Source organism: Orbicella faveolata, unplaced genomic scaffold, assembly GCF_042242905.1.
Source record: "Orbicella faveolata isolate gen_17 unplaced genomic scaffold, um_ofav_v1 contig_46, whole genome shotgun sequence".
Lineage (NCBI taxonomy): Eukaryota > Metazoa > Cnidaria > Anthozoa > Scleractinia > Merulinidae > Orbicella > Orbicella faveolata.
The window spans coordinates 33,995,149-34,016,458 of NW_028301576.1; the positions used below are offsets into that span (position 1 = coordinate 33,995,149).

The following is a 21,310-nucleotide window of genomic DNA, read 5'->3' on the forward strand; positions in this document are numbered from 1 at the left end:
TGTACTATCTTTCATTCTGACGACAATGGCATGCGCTGAATGAGGATTTTCTCGCTCAGGATAGCAAGCACATGTTGAATTAATTCATGGGTCAGCTCTGTATATATGATCTCCTTTTATCCGTGACTTGATGGTACAGAAATGCTTGAATGCAGTGGCCATAATGTCTGGAGTTGTAGTTAGATTCGGTACGTACGTGCAGTATAACTGCCTGAACTGTTGTGTGAGCAAAGATGAGTCGCATGCATGACACAAGGTTACACAATGGTTCTTTGTTCATTTCGGAATCGAGTCACATGCTGTACAGGTGACCTTTGGCCCGCGCCTTTGCACAACAAAATTCATAATGGAGGAAACATGCTCAGTTTGTGAAAGGGTCACTAAGTATAAGTGTATGAAATGCAAAGTATCTGTGTGTGCGTTGTGTGCTCCTGAAACAGCTCAAACGGTGAATGAAGTCGAGTACAGACCGATGAGACAGGTAGGAGTTTGCTTGACATGCCAACAATTACAAAGGCCCAAAATAGACAACGAGGACAATGATACCACGCCGGAGTCGCAATCGTCTCCAGCAAGTCAAAACACTGAACCTAGCCAGAATTCAGAAGCCAGCCAGAACTTAGACGCCAGCCAGAACTCAGACACCAGTCAGAACTCTAAAGACAAACAGAACTCAGAAGCTAGCCAGAACTCTGAAGCCACTCAGACGACTGGACAGGCCGGACAGCCGAAGCAACAGTTTCACAAGAGGAAACAGTGGACTTGTGAACAGAAGCTAGAATTTATCGATTTGTATAAGAAGTACAAAAACAAGGCCAAAGCAGCCAGATAGTTCACAGAACAATATAATGTTCATCTGAAGTTGAGCACCTACAACCCTTGGATTGCTCAAGAACTTAAGCTGTGGAATGACCCAAGAAAGTCCAGAAAGCCAGGCGCTGGTAGGCAGGCTTCTTCTCAGGAAATGGAGAAGCAGCTGTACAGTGAGTTCAATGATTTACAAAGTAAAGGCATCAAAGTCAAAAAGTGGTGGTTCAGAAACAGATGCAAAGAAATAATGTGAGAAAAATATCCTGATGCAGACTTTAAAATGTCTGACCATTAGTTTGTTTGATTCAAAACCTGTTTTGATATATCTCTTCGAAGGCCAACAAATGTTGCCCAGAGCCACCCAGAGACTCTGTGCATAAACATCCAGCAGTTTCACAGATATATTCGCCGAATGGCAATCAAGACAAAGCAAGATCTAGCTGATAAAGAAGATAGCATTTTGGTCTGTGGAATTTGAGCAACATTGCCAACATGGTTCAGACACCCCTAGAATTTTGCTTTAACACAAAAGGGGTGACTTACCAGACAAAAGGAGAAAAGACGGTCTAGACCCGAACCACTAGCAGTGGCCATGAAAAACAGCAATGTACTGTGCAGCTGACTGTATTTGCAGATGGAGAACCACGAATAAAGCCCCTTCTGATATTCAAGGGGACAGGAAAGTGAATCCCTGATAAAGAACTGAAACAGTATGACTCGCGCGTTGTCACAAAATTCCAGGAGAACGCATGGTGCGATGAAGAAATGATGATATACTGGGTGAGACATTTGTGGAATTCTCAGTAAATACGCACCTCTCGTATCATGCTGTGTGATTGGTTGATGCATGCGACATGGTTGCATGGGTTACAAGCATATGATTGGCTTATTTCGTCTGCATATATTGCGTGATCTTCGGAATTTCAATTTCAATGTATAATACCTTACATTTGCTTCGTTATTCTTCATTATTTGAGCTTGCTTTTTTACTATACATATTGGTTTCGTTTTGACATTGCTTCGCTTCGCTTCGTTCTTTGTTCTTCGCTTCGTTCTTAGACATTGGGTGGTTTCATTGTAACATTCCAATGATTCCTTCTACAAGCACAAAACAGGGGTTTGGTGAATGTTCGCGTTGCAAAAGTACATATTCAATGTGTTGGAAGCCAGCTAAATGTCAGAGATGTGGCTTCCATCTTGGTCGAACAAAAGAACCAGCAACTAAAAAGCCAAAGAGCAGTTGTCCTGGCGCCATTGTTGTTTTAGCCACCAAGGAGATGTCAATTTTCTCGGCTAGAACAGGTACACGCGACGATCGTTGTTTTGTTATGAAAGAAGGCGACATGTTCTTTTGTAGCCACAAAGACTGCATGAGTGTTCATGCAACTTTTGTGTCTTCGGGGCGTGCTGCCTCCTTTAGTTGCAAGCATTCTGACGAGTGTAAAGATGCTGTTCCCCCTCAAGACACATTTGAATTATCTCGTGACAAAATTGAGGATTATAATGGAGAGGTGCTTCCAAGGAAATGCTCTCCGCTTTACTTGGGTCACAGAATAGCATGGCTGTTGTGGTGAAAGTATCAGATATATCTTATGCTGTGCTTCGTTTTCATTCAACCAATAACACCGTGGGATATAACCATGTGAAGATCTTGGATGGGGTTTTGACCTGCAGCTCTAAAGACACTGACTGCAGGTCTTTCGTGGCGAAGGGAAGGTACGAACGGGCCAAGAAATTTTGTGTCCATCTCCACGCTATCTTCTGCACCGGAGGCTACTGCCAAGAACAAGGCACCAGCACTAGCACTTCTCTTATAGCTGATCCTCTTCCTAGTGCCTCGTCAACTTCATCTTTACCGTTACAGCAGATGAAAACCATGGAACTAAACTCGAGCCGGCAGTTGCCTTACGATTTCATCTCCCCTGCACTTCTTACTGCAATCGATGCTCGCAATGCTAGTTCTTGGCCCTCTCTATCGTATCCAACGGCTTCTGCTTGTGGGTTATGTGGGCATAATCTGGGGAATCAAATTAAGGGGGGGTTTTACCTGAATTTTGCCCAAAAAAGTGATTTTTTGTTTTCTGTCAAATCGGCAACTTTAACCATTAAAGTGTACATTTGGGAGTGCTTTGGGTGCCTATTTTCAATATTTTTATGTGAACGGGACACTTTTTGACAAGAGGTATTCAGCTCAAATCTCGTTTCCATGGCAACGTAGGTTGTTTTTTTTTTGTTTACCGCTTCGTGGCCTCCCCAGAAAAGCTGGATAATACACAGAAACAAAGGTGGACAACTCTGTGACTCTTACATGAAGCAGAAACCTAGAAACTGCACTATGGGATGGATACATTTGATCAGGAGTTAGTGAGCTTGTGAAATATCGAACGCGGTTAAAGTAATTATTGTCGTCAAAAATGACTGGAAAGAAAAAGCGAAGCTCTTATAGAAAGGTTAGGAAAGGAAAAGGATTTGGTGGGTCACGCAGAAGAGAAAAATTATCAGAGAAAACTCCAGCAAAAGAGAGTGATGCCACTGAATTGATCAATCGTCCTAGCGGTTCGTTTGATCAATCTGATGTGTCGGATGAATCATCCGCCGACAAGAGTGATAAACCGCTAAGCTCCTCTCGAAAAAAAATGAAACTTCACCTATCTATGGATGAATCCTCTGGTAGTTCTGATGAAGAAACCAAAATAGAAGTAGATTCGAGTGGATACAGACTAATTGATTTAAAGAATCTATCATCCATGCTCTCCTCTGTGCACAAATGTGAAGAAGGTAAGCCAAGTCAATATTATAAGTATATGACAATCAGGAAGTTAGAGACCCAACACTTTATCAATAAAAATGATGCCTGGAAGAGGGGCTTGTAAAGTCTGCTGTAATAGCAACATTTCTTTGCTTAATTTCTTAGCCAAGAAGCCTCTTGTTCATATGACAATAGTGATGATTATTGCTAATTTTATTAAAAGACATTTTGTTCAAATAATTGTTCTTGTAGTTTCTCTTACGTGCTTCTCATTTTATTTCAACTTCAGCAAACCTTACCCTTGAAGAAAATAACTCTGTTCGTGCAGGATTGATGTCAAACTTGTCTGTTAACTGTAGTGCCTGTGAGGAAAGCAGCCCATTGATGACATCAGGTAACATTACGAAAAGAGGCAAGTCATATGATGTGAACAGGAGAGCTGTTTATCACTCCATAGAATCAGGCACTGGATATGAAGGACTTGCTTCCTTCTGTGGGGTGATGAACATGCCTTGTCTCTCCACACGTGCTTATTATAAGCAAGTGGATAGCGTTTTAGATGTTCTTGAAGATGAGGCAAAAGAAGAGTTAATAAGTGCAGGCCAAAGACTTCGGCAAGTCATCATGGAAGAAAATGATGAATTGGACAACACTGCGACTCTGGATGCTGCCGTAAGCTTTGATGGCACATGGGCCAAGAGAGGCTTTACTGCCTTGACAGGAGTGGTGTTTGTGATTTCTGTGGACACTGGTGAGGTTTTGGATTACCATGTGTTATCCAAAGCCTGCCAAAAGTGCGCCCTAAAAAAATCCCAGAGTGAAGGAGAGGATGAGATATTTGAGGAATGGAGAAGAGAACACGTAGCATCTGGAGAATGCGATATTAACTTTACAGGAAGTTCACCAGCTATGGAGGCTGAAGGTGCTGCTGTTCTTTGGAACAGGTCAATTGAACTCCACAACATTTGTTACAAATGGATGGTGTCAGATGGTGACAGTAAAGCCTTTAATACAGTTGAGAATGTCTATGATGACTGTAAAGTCATCAAGCTGGACTGTGTGGGCCATGTCCAGAAGAGAATGGGCAAACACTTAATTAATCTGAAAGCCAGAACTAAAGGCAAACTTACAGATGGGAAGCCGATAGGAGGGCATGGTCGACTTACTGAAACCAAAATAAAGCAACTTCAGAAGTACTATGGACTGGCTATTCGTCAGAATACAATATCAAAGTCAAATCCATCAGACAGGGAAGTCCATGTGGCAGTTTAGGCAATGAAAAAGAACATTATTGCCATTCTTAACCACAGCGTCCAATCAGGAGATGCTGCTAAACAGCATCGCTTCTGTCCACCCGGGGAAAGCTCCTGGTGTAAATGGCAGCAGGACTTGGCGACGGGCACATCCACCTATAAAGGTGATTACTGTTTGCCTGAAGTTTTCCTAGAAGTATTGCAACCTACATTCATGACTCTCAGTGACACTAAGCTCCTTGAGAGGTGTGTTCGTGGGACCACTCAAAACCCAAACGAGTGCATCAACTCGATGGTCTGGGTTCGGTGCCCAAAACACAAACATCATGGTGCTAAAGTTATCCACTGTGCTGCAGCATCTGCAGTATGCCATTTTCACAGAGGAGCGGAATGTAGGAAGAGGATAATGGAAAAACTCTCCATTCCTGGTGGCTTATACACCAGCCATGCTTTTGGGCTCAAGGACAAGAAATGCTTACGAAAAGCAGACATTCAGGCAACTGATAAAGAAAAAAGGCGTCGCCAGGGTCTTCAGCTTGTGCGTATTCAGCGAGAGGAAGCCCTTCGTGAGATCGAAGGAGTGACATATGAAGCTGGGGGGTTTTAAATTATTACCCCAGGCTTCTGTGAACAAAATCTGAACTGTATTTCTCTCATTACCATTGTAATTTCAAAGCAATTGATATTTAATTGCATTTCTTAAGTTTACGGCTGTTTTTCTCAAAATGCGGTATTTTTGCTTTTGAGAAAAGATATCTCAAGAAGGATTTAAGCTTTTGACCTGAAATTTTCAGGATTTGTTGGTCTCATTGAGTTAATTGGGATGAATGAGGGAAATTGCCATAGATTGCATAGGATAGAAATTATCAAAAAAATAATTTCTTGATTTTGATTGCGCAACTTTAGATGGGAGTTGGGACTCGGTATTATAAAATTTGGCAAAATCCCTCATTCATCCCAGCAAGCAATATGTTTACTTTAAAATAAAATTAAAATGACCATTCTCTCTTTAAATTACACATGAAAATCTTTTCTTAAGTACACATGGGTCATGCACAGCATGTGGTACTTTAAAAGCCTGGTGTCAAGTTACAATAATCACTAACACATTGAAATATACATTTTAGTAATCTACAGGCCAAGAGCTTTCCAGTGATATATAGTTTGTTATGGTTTTGTCTAAAATCAGAGTTGTGACAATTGTTGCAAAAAAGGCCATTTTTCAGGTAAAACCCCCCTTAAGCATCTTGGCAGCGAAGGGCAGGCTTACTTGGTTACTTCTGCAAGGCCATATTCGAAAGTGGAAGTCAGAATAAAGGTATGTCAGAGGGATACCTGCAGAGCCATTCACCAAGTAGACCCCTCGGACATCGGTACATACATACATACATACATACATACATACATACATAAACTTTATTTAAGCTCGAATTTCAGAGTAGCTTGACCAGCTAATAATTCCGAGCAACAAAATATTTGATAACGAAAAATTAAAATAGAAATTGCTATTTACATATTTACAATTGACTTACGTTAACTAATTATAAAATTGTCATTTACATGTTTTATGAATTGGTTTTACTGATGTGCTTTTTGAAGTCTGAGAAGTTACATAACCTTATAAAATTGGGTAGAGAATTCCATTTTTTTGTTGCCAGATAAGTAAAGGAGTGGAGACCAAAAGTTGTAGTTTTAGGTTTGGGCATTTCCAGTATATAGTTTCCACGCATGTTGTATGAAGTAGAACGGAACGAGAACATGTTTCTCATATAGGCCGGATAGCTAGTGAAAAATAGACTTTTGTACCAGGTAGTAAGGAATTTACAGATGCATTGATCATGAAGTTGGAGACAGTTTACCCTGTCTAGCAGCACAGTATAAGGCGATTCAAAATCCCTTAGAATGAATCTCAGAATCCTTTTGTTAAGAGCTTCTATTTTGTCCCTGTTGTTTGCACTGCAAAAGTGCCAAACTGTTGAGCAATAATCAAAATGAGGGAGTATGTAGGCCTTATACAGTTTCCCTAAAATGTCTTTGGAAATAAGGTTTCTGAACCTAAGCATTACATTAAACTGGCTGTTGACTTTTTTGCAAATAAGAGATATGTAATTGTGAAAATTTAAATTGTTATCAATGTTCATTCCCAAAATGTCAATTGAGTCCTTTGTAGGAAACGAGGTGTGTTCCGATTTTCCCAGGATCAAAGCCTAATGTTTGCTTTCATTGGCCAACATTCCATTTTGCCGCTACCACCGGTTTGCTGTTTTGACTGCGTTATGCATGCGCCCATCTAGCGCAACAGGATCACTGTCCGATGAATATATTTGGTGATCGTCTGCATAAGCATTTAACTTAACATCCCCGCAAAACAAGAAAATGTCATTTATGAAAATATTGAAAAACATGGGACCGAGGACGCCTCCCTGAGGCACTCCTCGTCTTGCATGTAGCCACTCTGAAAATGTATCCCCTATCTTGACCCTCTGATTCCTTGAGGAAAGGTAGTCCTTAATCAGGGCACAACTTGCCTGGTCCAATCTGTAGGCTTTGAGCTTCGCAAGAAGAGAGTGTTGGATTACATCAAACGCCTTTGACAAGTCTATAGATACAACTGCCACAGTGTCCCCTTGATCTCTCATCCTTCTCCATTCCTCTGTCATGCATAGCAGGGAAGTTTCACAGCTGTGAAAATTCCTATAAGAGCTGATATAGTCCGATAGAATCAAGCTATAGAAATCACCAAGTCGCGCTGCCAGGAGTCTTTCAAATATATTATTTAGTGCAGGAAGCACAGTCACCGGCCTGTAATTTGCTTTATTTAGTTCATCGTCCTTTTTGAATAGTGGTGTAATCTGTCCCATCTTCCAAGATGCCGGATACCTACTCTGATCAATAGAGCAGTTGAATAGCACTGTTAGCGGCTTGGCGATCACAGAAGCAGAATCCTTAATCAGCCTGGGTGGTAACATGTCGTAACCACATGCTTTGCGCATATTCATGTGTTTAAGCATTTCTTCTACCAACACCATGTTCGTGTGATGAAAGCTAAACTGTTCTGGTGCATGTCTTTGCGCATTACGAATTGCCAAAATACTCGGATGATTCACGAAGTCTTCTCCAAAATCACTTTCCTTTACATCATCAGCATTTTCCGTCACCTTGACGAAGTGATTGTTCATCAACTCCGCAATCTGTTTCTTATTTGTGATGGGAACTTCATTTTCCTTAAGAACTATGTCATTTGCTTGTTTAGTTTTACTGTTTAAGGGGCGATATGTATCCCAGAATTCACGCTGATTCTCACGCCCACTTTCCGATTTCTTTTTGAAGTGTTCTTTTATCGCTTTCCGTCTGAGAGACGTGCATTTGTTTCTTTGCCGTTTATACAGCTCGTCGGTGAGTGTTGGATTTTACAAATTTGTTTTTGAAATTTAGAAGTTATATTCTCAAAGTTGTTGGCTTTGTATTTTGGTTTAATGCATTATCCTTTTATCAAATGCCTCTCGCTCAGTTGACCGCACTAACCATGAGGGCACTGCGCCTTCCACATAGAGGCCCATAACTGCACTGTTTATTCACTAACACATAGTGAGCCTTACCATATCTAAGAAGTTGTTGGGGCAAAATTAGTAGCTGGTTTTTAAGCAGTTGCCGCCATTTCTTGAGATCCCTGGCTATTTATAGTAAAAGGCTTTCATTACTGTTTTTTCTCTCTGCACAATATTTTTTTCTTGTTAGGCCTGTTTAATGCAGCAGATTCTGTGCTAATATCATTTGACATCCCATTGGAATGGCATGAACATTTCAGACTTGGACACCCTATAAGTAATGTGATCATGGCCAACCTGACATTCATGAATCAGAAGTTGGAACAGGTACATTTGCAACAAATACATATTCTCGCATATCAAGGTTTGCCTCTGCCAAGCAGAAACTGCCATATCATCCTGTTCTCTCATGTCAAATTTTTTACCGTGTTGAAATAAGCATTTTGTTCATGTTCTTGTTTATTTGCCATCTTTTGACATGCTATGTAAAACAACTGAAAGACCATCTAAATGTGAAACTGGCAATGTTTGCTTTTATTAGCAGAAGAAGAGACGAATAAATGATAATTACTGACCTCAAATGGCTGAAGAGGATTATGGATTTTGCAGGATTCCTGCTTTTTCTGGATACTTCAAATGATTTGAGTGCAGCATTAGCTCTTAATACTGACTTCCTGAAGAATTGTGCCATTGACTTTCAATATTTGCAAGGTGCAAACATTTAAAACTGTCAATTTATCTTTTACACAATGTTTTCTTGATCATCCTACCCTTAGTTTGAAGTCCAATGAATCCATCCTTCATCAATAAAAGTCAACTTTCACCATAGAGAAGTCAGATAGGCTAGGTTACATGGAATATCAAAAGAGGTCACCTGTGCACTTAACAATGAAATTGGGTGTAAACTTAAGTTTGTGCTCTATTATATTTTTATGCCTCGGCTTAACAACGAAACTACTGTTATTGGTTTTTGTATTTGTTCTTTTCATGGTAGATTGATTTCTCAAGCATTCATGACAAAAAGGAAGTGAGCTCACTGGAAAATTTCATGGAGAAAATTTGTCATCATATGATTGAGCAGTGTGTGTATAGCAGGGCCAACAAGCATATTAAATTTGCTGCTGAAGAAATTCCTCCAATTATTTCACCAGCATTTAGAGGGTCTGTTGTGTTCAATACTGTAATGGACAAAAAGAGTGAATTTTTGAAAGGCAGTCAAACCCCTGAAGGTAGAACTGGAAAATTTATTACACGGCAAGAATATTAAAAATATGGAAAAATAGTAAAATTTGGGAAATATAGCTTTGCTTTGGAAATTGTATTTCCATGACACACTTTTCGGTAAACCTGCTGGTTAAAATGTATCCGAGTCGTATTTATCATAGATATTTTTTTGGTTTACTTTTTAGTTTAACAGTTCTGTCAACTATGGTGCCCCTAACAACACTAATGGACTGACAGACCTAATTTCTGAGCCCTCATTAAGCGAGTCTGATGACCTACCAACCATCAATGCTGAAACCTCAGCTACAGTCTGTGGTGACCCTACCTTCCCAGAAGCCATAATCAGCACTTTGAACAATCCAGGAACAGCTCTCCAGCAGCGTGTTCCAGCAGAAGCAACACCTTTGCCATCCACGCTGACAGAGTCTCAGCTAGCTGATGTTAGACCAGAACTTATCTCCACTTGCGTGACACCAAGTAAAGTCAGCAAACTCCAGCAGATGCTTGCTAGAGAAAGCGAACATCACAAGTGCACTTTGAAGTTGCTGCCCTACTTCTTTACCAGAGAAGAACTAGCAAACAGTAACACTGACAGCATGCACGGAAAAGATTGTCTAGACGAAACTAAACTTAATGCTTTGAAAGTTCTAGTTTTTAAAAAGTTTCCTGCGAATTCTCAATCAGAGAAAGGTAAGGTTTGGAGAGACCTCAAAGGCAGAATAAATGCAAAGTGTCGTTCCAGTAAGTTTTTTAATGGAAGGGGACACAAGGATGTACGTAGTTTGTGAAGTAATGTAGTGGGAAGGATGTGAATTTGATATTAATATGAACAAATACATGTACCTGTTTTTTTCCTTATCAACTTGCCTCGATCTGTTTGTATCGCACGGCACTGACACCCCAACTAACCGCCAGCTATAAATCTGATGATGAAGTTTGGTTGGATGATGGGAGGGCTTGAGTTGTTTCAAACAGCAAGTTTGTCCAGTTTTCCTCAGTCAGCTTCGATTCACGATAATTGTCTGTTTGTTTACGTCAGAAAATCGGTAGAACAGAACACTGGTTATCAAAAAGCTGTGCAATGCGGGAGCCTGGACAATAGTTTAGAGCGGACTTCATGCGCATGCACCAGTACCCTGCTGCTGGTTCAGTCGGTCAATCTTTCTGAGCAAAATCAGGATCAGGATTTTTCTCTGAAAGATAAGGGCACTTTCTGCCAGTAGGGCTGTGCAATGCAGAAATATATTGGCTGTTTACAGACACAAGAATTGAAAATTAGGGTATAGACAAACCTGAGCACCATGATCACGGAGAAAGTGAAAGCTTCACAGAAGCAGGTAAGGTTAATTTGACATGTGAACAACATTCGTCACGATCGCAGTGTTTCTCCCATAAAAGGCTTTTGGTGTTGGTTTTAAGTTTCCTGGCCATGAATAATTATTCTTTCGATATCAGTCTGAAGATTTCCTTGCTGTATAATTAACTTTTGTCTGCCATACAAGCGTTTTCCATGCTTATTTTGAACTTTTACTTTCCGTAAAATGCTTAGTTTTGTTTGTGCATGCCGACATAAATTATATGATATTTTAAACTCCCTAGAAAGTTTCACGTACTCCTGCTTGCTGCTTGTTTTCCATCTACTTGAGCAAAAGTTTAACCAGCGCTGTTTGTATGTTTTGATTACTATACAAGCGTTTTCAATATTTTGAAGTTTGCTTTTGACTGCAAAAACGCTTTTAGTGTTAGTTTGAGAGTTATTTTGTTTGTTTGCTGGCTCAGTACTTCGTTATTCGCTAGCAATTTTTATTTATAATTTAAACTTATGGAATTTATGCCTGCTTGCTTTTTATTTCGTACCTACTCGAGCGAAAGGTTTTCCAGCCATTTGACACTTTGATCATCTGTTTAATCGACCCGCCGTTTAAATGCTTTGGTATCCGTTTCAAGTTCTGGTTGCTGTTAAAATGCTTTTGCTGTTTGTTTGAAAGTTCCGCTTGCCGTTTAAACACTTGTGGCCTACTGTTTAATGATTAATGCTTATCCGTCTAAATGGTATGGGAAAATGTTTAAATGGTCTGGAAGCCGTTGACTATCCATTTACTATCCGTCCGTTTTAATCCATTTCACAGATATCTGTTAATTTATGTTTTCCCGTGTGAGGTCACATTTTTTCTCTCCTTGAAGAGGCTCAGAACTCCCAGCTCCACCTTCAAGTTGGGGCTCAAGGGGTGACTATTCCCCTCCCCGCCAACAACAACAACCATTTATTTGTACTCACAATTTATAAAATAATTGCAATAAACATTAAATTAGTATAGAGTACTGCCCGCCCAAAATAACCATAAGGGCTAAAAAGAACGGGCAGACATTAAGCTACATAGATTATTTATACAGTTATCGGTCGGTAACACACACACACACTCACAAATTTCAAGATACAAACAGAATGGAAATTTACAGCGGAACAGAATCCAAACATCCCAAAATCACCTCCATTGAAAAATGGCTGAATGCCTTTGCCATTTTCTCCTCGGTCCTGGATTCCATTTATCCCTCTGTGCCACCGCGTTAATTACCTACCAGCAGTTAATCAGGGACGCAGCGAGGAAATTTTGCGGGATGGCATGGTATGTCTACAATGTTGAGTTTTGGCGTTGTACCTTCCACAACCTCTCTCTCAACTGGGGGAAACGGGATGTCCAATTACATCTAGACACCTTTATAGGCCCTCCCCAACTCTGGCTGCCGAATCTGTAGTAGCTCTGACCACTATGCCTACTCCTGCCCCGTCTCCCCCTAGGTCCAGGGACTTCCCAACCCGGTAGGACCTCTGCTACAATTTCAACAACAGTCGTCCCTGTGCTTGCTCCTGATGCCCTTACAAGCACAGATGCAACAAGCCAGGATGTAGTGCCACCCACTCCGGCCAGGACCACTCCAAACTCTCCCGCAGCAGAGAGGACCGCACCCCCATTAATATCCCCAAGCTGGCGTCCTATCTCCACCATCACCCTCATCAACCCTTTGTGCACCACCTCCTCTCTGGCCTTTCTGAAGGTTTTAAAATCGGTTATACTGGCCCCTGGGTACTGCAAAAATTTTCCAGTTGGCCCTCTGCTAAGGAAAACCCTTGTTATCAACAGCAACATGTTAAAAGAAGTCTCACTAGGCCACACTACTGGGCCCTTTCTTTCCTCCCCTTCCTAATCTTCAAGTCTACCCGATTGGGGCTATTCGTAAAAAACATTCCTCAGAATGGCAGACAATATTCCACCTCTCCTACCCCAAACACTGTCTCACTAGCGTCAATGCCCACATTCCCCCTGAAGACTATTCTCTCCAGTACATTAAAGTAGATAATGCAATCGCCATTCCTCAGTCAGAACTGCGTTATATCCAAACTGCACATTAAAGCCGCCTTCCAGAACATCCTAGTCCACCCCTCTGATTGGGAACTGCTAGGGATGAAGTGGCAAGGCCTGTATTTCTTTGATATGGTCCTTCCCTTCGGTCTGCACAGTGCCCCCTTTCTCTTCGACCAGTTCTCCTCGGCCCTCAAGTGGATCATTCAAAACAAGCTTCACATTCCCAAGGTTATTCACATTCTCGATGATTTTTGTGGATGCCGTATCCTAGATACCGGCATCCTCTTTGTGGTCATGTTGTAATGTAACAATAGAAGCTTCGGGAGCCAATCAGATCATGAAAAATGCAATCGATTTACTGTCAATTACATCTCAATGTAACACGAGTTGTTTTCGGTAGTCGGCCTATTCTACAACTTTGGACGGGTCTCTACGATTGTCAACGATTACGATATGGATAAATCCGATCTTCCAAATATGGTTTGCGATAAATATCCTCAAATGCTCGGAAATGCTTTGGCTGTCATACCGATGGAAAGACAACAAACAAGTGAAACAAGCCACGTATTTTGCTGAGCTCAGGTCAGAAGCAAAGTAGCGAGTGACGGCGAATTTTGGTAAGTTGATGTTTTCTTTCTATTTTACCCACGTAATCAGGCACAGCTTTCAAGAAATGCGTAAATCGTATGTTCGTAAAGAACTATTCGATGTTTCACGCACTGTTCAAGATTTTGGAAGAGAGACGGTGGATGAACGGACGTCTTTGTTTGACAACTATCGAGTGACGCATTTGAAAAATGTTGTCAAGAGTTCGGCAATCCGCAATGCTTTTAACTGTCCTTTAAGCACAAATGATTTTAATTTATCGTCTTTGTTTGGAAGTGACTGTGCACGACGTGCCGATTGTCACATCTGTCAAAGTGCTGACCGCGTTGCCACTGAAAAGCACTTGGAAGGAGGGCTCTGCACTAATTCCGATTTGAAAATTGTCACTATCTTTTGGGACACACAAAGTCTCTTTCGGGAGACAATGAACCTCCTTTGGGAGACAATGAACCTCCTTCGGCAGACAATGAACCTCCTACAGGAGACAACGACAACAACACGTAATTTCGTTTACAACAAAATATTTGGCAGAAATCATTGTGGATAGGTCTGTTGTTCAAAGCAATGTGAATGCGAAACTCTCCTGTGTTGCAGGTTTCATGAAAGCTGTACCTGGTTCTGTACAGTACAATGTAGCTGTTGATTCTGATACAAAAGTACATAACAACGTATTTAAACTGTCAGAAGTGTGAAAAACGATGTGCATTTTAGATCACGCTCACCGTTCAAGCAGTTAACAGTAAAATCACGTAAGCTTAAATCTCGAGATAGAGAACCATCTAGAATTTCATTGCGAAAAGTGATTCATTTGTTGAAATTTCGAAACTTGAGACTGAAAGTAACACGTGGCTAAAAAATCAGTTCCTGCTTCATCTGTTTTACACAACATTGCTACAAATTATAAATGGTGGAAAATCAGACACACTGAAAGGCAAACTAGTTTCTTCAGTAACTATTTTTTTCGATTTGAAAAGTCGTTTGGTCGTTTGCATTTAATGTTTCAAAAAGAAATATTTTACTCTCCGGAGATGTTGAATTAAATCCAGGTCCAGTTGCAGATGGCAGAATTAGTTCATCAACATTAGTATGCAAAACCAGACCTGAATCGCCATTGAGCTCAAGGCTACTAAGACATGGATTAAGACCACTTGATGTTGGTGGGGGAGGTGACTGCTTTTTTAAATCAGAATCACACCAGTTATGTGGTGACTCAAACTGTCACTTCGAAATTAGAGCAATGGCTGTCTAGTAATTGAGAAATAATCCTGAGCAATTTATAGAAAGCAATGTGGATGGATCGTAGTTAAGATATTTATCTTGTATGTCTATGCAGGGAACATGGGCTGATCACATTGTTATACAAGCTGTTGAAGATTCACTGAACTTAAGAATTCACATTGTAGAATCTAATGCAAATTTTTCAGATTTGACCCTGGTTGAACCTATCAATACTGAGACTGGAAATATAAGGTCTATATATTTAGGTAAATACAGGTAGATGGCAAACTAATGCCCAGTTGAACGAGATTGCATTTTCAAATGAAATTCCTTTTAAAAAATACTGAAAATAGAATTCGAGAGATGCTAGATTTCAAAAATTTCTGGGGAGCATGCCCACAGACTCCCCTAGCAGCTCATGCCTTTGGCAATCACAAAACTTGCCACATCTATGTCAAAAGTCTGGTTGTGACCCTGATATGCTGGTTACTGAATGGGAGTAAAAACAGTAGAACATTCAAATGGTGGCAGTGGCTGCTTTATAGCAGTTTTATTTACAGTTATTATTAAAATCCTGACAATACTTTTGGCTGCTTAATAGGAAGTGGCTGCCTAATGGGTCAGCATTAAATAGACATTCTTCGATTCTACAAAATTGACTGACCATAAATACAAAATTACTAAATTGTTCTTCTAAATTTTTTCCTAGAAGAATCCATTGAAGGATATGTGCACTTATTAGCCGAAGTACAAACTGCAAGGAATTCCACAACCAACTACTTCAACTGTCGCATTCAAACAGGACAGGACGAAGCAGTCCGTACTGTCTGTTATTCACCTCAAAAGCGCATGAATTTAAAACAAGCGTTCCTTAATAAATCACCAGTAGAAATCACAGGAGTGAAGCAAACAGCATCAAAAAGATTTCACAAACAAGAACAAGAATTCACAATTGCAAAACATGCCAAGGTAACTCCACCTTCACTGCCCTATACCTTTAACACTTCAGCAACCAGTTATGCACCATTACCAAAGCACTGGAAAAAGATGTATATGAAACATTAGACGTGAAAGCAAAAGTCCTAAAAAACAGGAAAATAAGCAAGTTATTGTAAAAGATGGCGAAAAAGCAAAATACTAAACTGATTGTCTAATAGCAGATGAAACTAACTCAGTTAAACTAGTCCTCTGGGATAGCATAATTGATAAAATTCAAACAGATAAAACATATCTTTTCAAGAATTTGAAAGTTGGTATCTTTGATGACATAAAGTACTTAAATACAAATGAACTCACTGACCCTCAAGAAATTGAAGATTTACACAATATCAGTCTGACCACACCAGAAATACAAGACAACACAATTGAAGGCCGCTGCATTGGTGTGCACATCAAACGTACGGCCTCTTGCACAGTATGCAACATGACCATCAGTGAAGCACAACTTGAAGAGGAAACTATAACTTGTAACAATTGCAACATAACCACTCTTTCAAGCACATGTAATACAAAATTAGTTGCTCAAATTGTCATTCAATCCATGAAGGACAAAAAGATGCTCAAGTTTACTTGCTTTAACGATGCCATTATCAGCTTCCTCAAAACAGCAGACTGTCAGATGTCCTTATCTGATATCCACTAGAAGACTTGAGAAAAATCATGTTGCAAGCAGGGGATAGAAAAATTATAGCAGACAAAACAACTCAAGTAATTTCACAGTTCCTCCCCTTACAGTAAGGAAAACTCTAACAACTGCAACATAACTACTCTTTTAAGTACTTGAAAAAGAAAATATTATTTGTACAAATTGTTATTAATCAATGCAGTATAAAAACACTCCCAAGTTTACTTCCCTTAATAATAATATAAGCAGCTTCCCCAAAACAACCGGCTGTCAGTTGTTATCTGAAATGCCATAAGAACACTTGAAGAAAGTTATGTTGCAGACAAGGGATGAAAACATACAATGTAGCAGACAAAACAACTCAAGTGATTTTGAGGAAACTCTCCTTATATTGATATTAAGATTTATTCCCTAGAAATCAAAAGCGCTGTCACGTTTAGTTCCTTTAAAGTGCCCATGAAGTAAAAAATAATTGCTGCTGATTTGAAAGGCTTTTCAAAGTAAAGAAGAATGACGTTTTCGTTTTAGGAATATCTTTTTTCGTTTTAGAGATATTCATGTTTTTGTATCATAAGTGATGACGTCATAGGTGGTTCCACTAAAACAGTTCAACACTCAATCAAGAATATCTCTAGAGATATTAAAGCAGTGTTCTTTAAACTTGGCACCAGAAATGTACATCACAAAAGAAACAAAATGACACCCGTCTTGCCATCACCATGACAACAGTTATGCCGCTGGTCCTGTTTTAATTAAAACTAACATTACCAGATTTTATCTTAAACAAGGATCATCCACTCACAGCAATCTACTGGGGAGAGTTAAGAAAATATGGGAATCATTTGTGTTCCCAGCAAGACCCTCTGTCCCTTTTCGAAGGGTTGCAAATTGGCATATTTGGTTTTTCACAGAAAGAGACTGGAGCCAAAACTGTTGCCATGGCAACAACACAGAAGGTGTCATTCTGTTTCTTTTGTGATGCACATTTGTGGTGCCAAGTTTGAAGAACACTGCTCCAATATTCCTAGAGATATTCTTGATTCAGTGTTTTACTGTTCAATTTGAACCACCTATGACGTCATCACTTTCCTCATTTGCATAATACAAAAACGTAAATATCTCTAGAACAAAAAGATATTCCAAACAGGGAAATGCCATTCTTCTTTACTTTGAAAAGCCTTTCAAATAAGCAGCAATTATTTTTTACTCCATAGGCACTTTAATAAAACTATAAACAACTTCATCAATTAAGAAACTTTGACAAAATATATTGGAGGGTAGGGATAAGCATTTATGGCAAACAAAACCACACAAATGGGTTAATAGTACTACCCTCCATTAATATTGTATGAAGTTGTTCCTTAACCGTTGTTGTTAATTTGTATCCCTTCACTATTAATTTATCTCTCTCATGCGAACATGAGTACTTGGGTGATATCCCCTTGTGTTAATGTACGGAAACAATAATTTTATTATCGCCCAAAAGCAACATTAAAAAAAAAATACAATTTCAATGCCATCCTCACATTAGTGTTTTGAATACCAGGTCAGTTACAACATAGTTAAAGGATACCTTGCAAATTAACAGAGGTTACTTCACTGTTTTACTTTGTGCATTTTAAATATTATATAGTGTTGAGTTACTTTTAAACAACTTATAAGAACTCTCCCACTGATTTTTTTACCTGTTAATTCTAAGAACAATAATTATTACAATCCACTCTATTTGAGTTCATCGATAAAAATGTTGTTTCCTTGGCACATGGTAGTCTTCTTCTTTTACGACTCTTTGAATACCAGTCTTTACGCCCCTTGACAAACCGCCCCCGACATGACCCCCTTGGACTTTTACATGCAGAAAATTTACTTGTATTCTAAAACCTTTCCTATCTCTTCTATATGCTGTTGGGGAGGAGGCTGGGGGGGGGGACAGGGGCATTTTGTCTTAAAGGTATAATGCCAAAACTTGTCGTCTCTTGCATAAATTTATTACCTCCTATCTGCTGTCGAAGGTGTACTGCTCTTTTAGGTAATCTTGCACTTACAGTTTTTTAATAAATTCCTTCAATCTCCCTACAAAACTACCGGCATCCACAAGCAGTTTTCGACTGCCTGTTATTTTATCACAGCAGTCTCACCCCGGACCCACTGTGCAACAGCCCTCTGCAATGTCCTCCACCTGTTCACTGAGCTAGACATCCCCATTGCTCCTGGCAAAACCTTTGCTCTCTCTACCTCCCTGGAATTCATGGGCATCTTCCTAGACTCCCATATAATGGAGGCCCAACTCCCACAAGACAAGCTCGCTCATACCAAACAGGCCCTCCATCAGTGGTCCCCTAAAAAATCAGCCACCCTCCGAGAACTTCAATCCCCAATAGGCACTCTCCAATTTGCTGCATGGTGACTGCCCCAGTTTGCCCCTTCCTGCAATGTATCATCCACCTAACCAAGGGTACCCATCTCCCCCACTGGCACATCAAACTCAATGCTGCTTTCTGTGAGGACATGAAGATGTGGGTTCATTTCCTAGAACACTGGAATGGGGTAAGCATTTTTCTTGATTCCCATGTCTCCCACCCCCCAATGTGTAACTTTTCACAGATGCCTCCGCGTCCTTAGGCTATGGAGGGTTCCTAGACGGGCTATGGTTCCAGGGTCACTGGCTACCAGAACACACCCTTAACAAAAAACGGGGCATCAGTATCGAATGGCAGGAGTTATTCTCCATCAACCTGGCATGTGTCCTGTGGGGCCCCACCTGGCTGGGGAAGCGTATCCTGATGTGGTGTGACAGTCAGTCAGTCATAGCCATCATCAACTCCAAACACTCCGAGTCTCTCCGGGTAATGGACCTTGTTCACAGCATCACCCTCCATACTCTAATTAACAACTTCACAATTAGTGCTACCCACATCCCTGGGCTGGATAATGCTATTGCTGACTCCCTTTCCCGTTTTCAGATGGATCGTTTCCAGGCCCTGGCTCCCACAGCCTCTCTCACTCCCTGCATCATCCCTTCATCAGCGATGCTCATCTGACAGCCTCTGTACAGCAATGCTTCCATGCCTCTCTCGACCCCCTCCACATGGCGAACCTACCAGGCAGGTGAAAAACATTTCTTAAACTTCACCCTTATGCATGGATTGGTGGGCCCCTTTCACCCCCTATTGCCAGCATCAGAACTGACTCACTTATTGTGCCTCTCACTTAGCCAAAACCATTTCATATGACAGTCAAACTAATGGGTTGCTGTTCAAGACCTCCATCATGAGCTCAACTTCCCCCTCCATATCAACAAAATGTATCATCTTCAAAAAGTCCCGACAGGTATAAAACGCCTAGCCCCCTCAAGAAGACGCGATCGCTTCCCTATCACTACCCAAATCCTCACAGTAATCCACAACTATCTCCGCCCTGCACTGAGTACTAATTTAGACCATATTATGCTTTGGGCAGCCTTCACCCTAGCATTCTTTGCCTTTTTATGTGCTAGTGAGTTCAGCTGTAATGGCCCCTTCAACCCTGAGGTCCATCTCACCTCCCAAGATGTAACCTTCCACCCCAATATGCAATCCCCTTCCCTTATGCAGGTTAGGATAAAACAATGCAAAACCGACCCTTTCCACCAAGGATGCACCCTCACCATAGCAAAGTCCACTTCACCCATCTGTTCTGTGATGGCGATTTAAGACTACATTCTCCAAGCCCAGCCTCCGCCGTCCTTTATTTACATTCTCTCAATCTAGCTCATGGCTAACCCGCTCAAGCCTCCCCAAGGAGCTCCGGCTTATTCTACAGCAATGCGGCTTCCTGTCCGACAACTTCTACTCCCACAGCTTCCACATCAGGGCCGCCACTTCTGGAGCTGCAGCATGCATCCCTGCATGGCTAATTAAAGTTCAAGGATAGTGGAGCTCAGACTGTTATGAACAATATATCAAAACTCCACAATCTACTATTTTAACTGTACCTAAACTGTTAGTAACCCACAAAAGCTCTCATTCCTTATCTTTACCTTGTAAGTAATCTTATTTTACAAACAGGGCACCTGACCTTTGCTCAAGAGTCCTGCCCCCACTTTATCTTACTGTGGGGGCATTGCGTCCCTTATTTAAGCAAGTTCCGCAATTTGTGGCAGGGAAGTGCACCCATTAGCTGCACTTTACCCCACAGTAAGGCTCTAGACCACTGGAGACAGGTCCAGAGAAATTACCTATTCCAAGGTGGCTACCCCCAGTACTACCTGCTCTGTACTCCCCCCAGGAGGGGTCCCCGTCCAGGTTTCCTCAGTCCCACACGACTGTGAAATAATGGCCTCACCCCTGGAGGCAGGTCTGGAACTTTTATTCCAGGGTGGCTACCCCCAGTACCACCCAATCTGTACTTCCCTAGGAGGGGCCCCTTCCTGGGCCCCTACTCCCCAGTCGTCTTTCCCTGCCACCCAAATTTCACCCACAATAAGTGTGTTTTTTCCTAAATGTAGTATCATTTGTGGCAGCTCAGACCGGGCCTCAAAAGAGGATCATTAACATTACAAAAAAGTAAGTTGATAAGATGGTTGTTTCAAACTTATTGGAATAGAAACGGTGAGAAAGACGTTATGTTTATTGACCAACACTGCATCCTCTCTGAATGAGACTGAAAAAGGCTGTTAAAATGTTCTCCCGTTTCGTTAGTACCGTGATTGTAAGTGCATCTCCGATTAAGTTGGGCTTAGCAGAGCAGTTTTTTAAAAGGAGAATTATGAAATTGTGTGTGATATGATTGTACTGTTTTGTTCTTTACCGCATATAGCAGTTGTGATTTAGTTTTGTTCTGAGGAACAATTTTTAAAAGAATATTGACAACGTGTAATCATTTTTGACTAAATGCAAATTAGCTGGCTGCACATTGACTGTGCAGCCAGCTAA

General features: G+C 40.8%; 1 long non-coding RNA gene and 3 pseudogenes across 2 annotated transcripts; all 4 read left to right on the forward strand.

The window, feature by feature from the left end:
- Window positions 1-3,140: 3,140 nt before the first annotated feature.
- Window positions 3,141-5,807, forward strand: LOC149099941 (uncharacterized; annotated as a pseudogene). The gene is made up of 2 exons (XR_016203938.1): window positions 3,141-3,588; window positions 3,849-5,807. The product of XR_016203938.1 is annotated as an uncharacterized LOC149099941 (transcript).
- A 7,662-nt stretch (window positions 5,808-13,469) lies between these two features.
- Window positions 13,470-15,652, forward strand: LOC149099942 (uncharacterized). The gene is made up of 2 exons (XR_016203943.1): window positions 13,470-13,566; window positions 15,483-15,652. It is a non-coding gene; the product is annotated as an uncharacterized LOC149099942 (long non-coding RNA).
- A 3,016-nt stretch (window positions 15,653-18,668) lies between these two features.
- Window positions 18,669-19,438, forward strand: LOC149099943 (uncharacterized; annotated as a pseudogene).
- A 96-nt stretch (window positions 19,439-19,534) lies between these two features.
- On the forward strand, window positions 19,535-20,426 carry LOC149099944 (uncharacterized; annotated as a pseudogene).
- The last annotated feature ends 884 nt before the right edge of the window (window positions 20,427-21,310 follow it).